Source organism: Etheostoma cragini, chromosome 1, assembly GCF_013103735.1.
Source record: "Etheostoma cragini isolate CJK2018 chromosome 1, CSU_Ecrag_1.0, whole genome shotgun sequence".
Lineage (NCBI taxonomy): Eukaryota > Metazoa > Chordata > Actinopteri > Perciformes > Percidae > Etheostoma > Etheostoma cragini.
Genome location: NC_048407.1, coordinates 34,308,923 through 34,312,318, shown reverse-complemented (window position 1 = coordinate 34,312,318; position 3,396 = coordinate 34,308,923). Strand labels below are relative to the sequence as shown.

General features: G+C 41.5%; 1 protein-coding gene across 1 annotated transcript in view; it reads left to right on the top strand.

The window, feature by feature from the left end:
* Window positions 1–3,396, top strand: part of LOC117956400 (vacuolar protein sorting-associated protein 13C-like) — a 61,646-nt gene that overhangs the window by 7,321 nt on the left and 50,929 nt on the right. The window lies entirely within an intron of this gene.

Here is a 3,396-nt window from a genome sequence, read left to right as displayed (position 1 = left end):
ACAATAGTCAGTCTGAAAACACACAACAACAAACACACAACAGTCAGTCTGAAAAAACACAACAACAAATACACAACAACAGTCAGTCTGAAAACACACAACAACAAACTCACAACAACAAATACACACCAGGCAGTCTGAAAACACACAACAACATATACACAACAACAGTCAGTCTGAAAACACACAACAACAAACTCAAAACAACAAATACACAACAGTCAGTCTGAAAACACACAACAACAAACACACAATAACAGTCAGTCTGAAAAAACACAACAACAAATACACAAAAACAGTCAGTCTGAAAACACACAACAACAAATGCAAAACAGTCAGCCTGAAAAAACACATCAAAACACAAAAGTCAGTCTGAAAACACAAAACAACAAACACAACAGTCAGAAAACACACAACAAATACACAACAGTCAGTCTGAAAACCAACAACAAGACACAAGAGTCAGTCTGAAAACACACAACTACAAACACAACGGTCAGTCTGAAAACACACAACAACAAACACACAACAGTCAGTCTGAAAAAAAAAACAACAACAAATACAAAACGTTCAGTCTGAAAACACACACAACAACAAATACAAAACAACAGAGACTCTGAAAACACACAACAACAAATACACAAGAGTCAGTCTGAAAACACAACAACAAATACACAAGAGTCAGTCTGAAAACACACAAGAACAAACACAACAACAGTCAGTCTGAAAACACACAACACGGTTTGTGTGTAAGTGAGTGTGTGTAAGTGTGTGTGTGTGTGTAACTGAGTGTGTGTAAGTGTTTGTGTGTGTGTAAGTGTGTGTGTGTGAAAGTGCTTGTGTGTGTGAAAGTGCTTGTGTGTGTGTGTGTGTGTGTGTGTGTGTGTGTGTGTGTGTGTTTGTGTGTGTAAGTGAGTGTGTGTAAGTGTGTGTGTGTGTGTGTGTATGTGCGTTGTGTGTGAAAGTGCTTGTGTGTGTGTGTGTGTGTGTGTGTGTGTGTGTGTAAGTGAGTGTGTGTAAGTGTGTGTGTGTGTGTGTGTGTAAGTGAGTGTGTGTAAGTGTGTGTGTGTGTGTGTAAGTGTGTGTGTGTGTGTGTGTGTGTGTGTGTATGTGCTTGTGTGTGTGTGTGTGTAAGTGTGTGTTACCTGCAGACTGAGCTCTGACAGTGTGACTCCTATAGATAGGGGGCGCTGTGGGTCTAAAATCTGAAACACAAACACACAGTTTACCTGCTGAACCCATCACTTCCTGTCCTTCCTGCACCAGCATCAGGTCTGGTGAACGTTTACGTGTTTTAATGGTTTTGGAAATGGGCAAAAACATGGCTCGCTAGCGCCCCCTGCAAGATTAAAAAGAACTGATCCCCTGCTGTACGTTTAACGTAGACTCACGAAACCTGGTCCACATATGTAGCATGGTAGGGCGGACATAACACTCCATTAGAGCCACACGCTAAACCCTAACCCTGGACCCTAACCCTAACCCGGCGGTGGACCCTACCCCTAACCCGGCGGTGGACCCTACCCCTAACCCGGCGGTGGACCCTACCCCTAATCCGGCGGTGGACCCTACCCCTAACCCGGCGGTGGACCCTACCCCTACCCCGGCGGTGGACCCTAACCCTAACCCCGGTGGCGTCATACTCACGTCGTCCTCGTAGCGCAGGTGGATGCTGCTGATCTTCACCTGCAGGTTCTTGATCACCTGAGTTGCCAGTTTCTCGACAAACGTGTCCTTCTTCTCCGCTGGTTTCTCTGAAATACACACATATTACACATTATTACATAATATAATACACACATATTACAAATTGTTATATGATACACACACATACAGTATGTAAACACGTATAAACACACACGAAATTAAAGATAATGAACATACATAATAATCATATATACACATAACAGAAAATGCCAGCGAAAAGACAAAGACAGAGAGATAACGCAGAGAGTAAAGGCGTGTCAGAGTATGTCCGTTAGGGAGGAGAAGGACCAACACCAGCTCAGGTCCATCATCAGGTTTTATCTGAGTTCATGATATTTAGGGCTGTAATCGACCACAGAAAGTCTTGGTCGACTGAAGTCGTGAAATTTTCTACTACAAATCGACTGGAGGGGGTGCGGAGGGGCGGAAAAAAAATTATTACCGCAGTAGTTGTCCTTGTAGGCTATTTGCAGTATATTAAATGGTTTTTGACCTCTGACAGCGCAATCAAAACTGTTGCTTGCAAACTTTGAATTCAACTTTTTTCCGTTATCAATTTTTGTAAAAAGCTGTCACACTGGCGATGTCTTCGACATGGTGGAGGAGGACTGACTGGAAACTAAATAAATATTCATCAAACCACTAAAACAAGGCTTTCTAGTTCTTTCTTCAATCTGTCCCCAGTGGGTCGGGTCACAAGATGCGGTAAAGTGGGACTTTTCCAGCCAATTCCAGCCGCCTTTAGGCTGGACAGGAAGTGACAAAAACACTGTGGTGCGATTCTGATTTAATAAAATATAATCAGACCCCCATATCAGCTGGTACCCAGTCTCCAGTGTTTTTAATGATGACAGAGTAGATCTCAGAAAGTTCTACATGAGATCTGGTGCTGATTTTAATAAACAACAGACTGGAGATGATCCGTGATCTGGGATCAGATTTAGTCTCTCTGACTTTTTAACGTCTATCAGCCACAACATGTGTTCTGGACAGAATAATAGTGTGTTCCAAATTGCGCACTTCCCTTAGTGCACTTCCAGACAGTACACTTCGTGCACTACGTACTATCTTGCATATTGCGTACATTTGGACAGAGGAGAGTCGTCTCAAATCGCGTACTTCCATGTGCACTTACCGGAAATGACGATCACATTTAATCTCTTCTTCTTCTGTAAAATTGTGAATTTCACCAGGGAGAGCATTCCGGTCTGCTGTTGTGTTTCGCGAAAAATAATTCCTGCTTTGTTTTTGATATTTTAACATAAATAAATATATTTTTATTTGCTCCGTGTCACGCCAGGATGACGACTGCGACACCGCCATCATGTCACGGCACACAAACAGTACATACAACTGTATTGTATAATATTCGTTATTGTTACATTTTTTTCAATTAATTAACTATACCTATTCTTTGCAGTCCACTCTTATATGTATATACTTATTTTTCTGCTCTAAAAATAAGTAACGTTAATATTCATTCATTCATAACGTTACTGTTCATTTAAATGCTCAACGGTTTAATGAGGAAATCCTTTTGTCCCATAAATAAGACTGTTGTTGTGTTTCAGTTGTTGTGAAGCATTAACCATACAACTTACTAATAGACAAAACCATCATTGCTACTGTCTACCGCCCCCCTAAACCCAATAGGGATTTTTTAAATGACTTTGCTGCTTTCCTTACCCA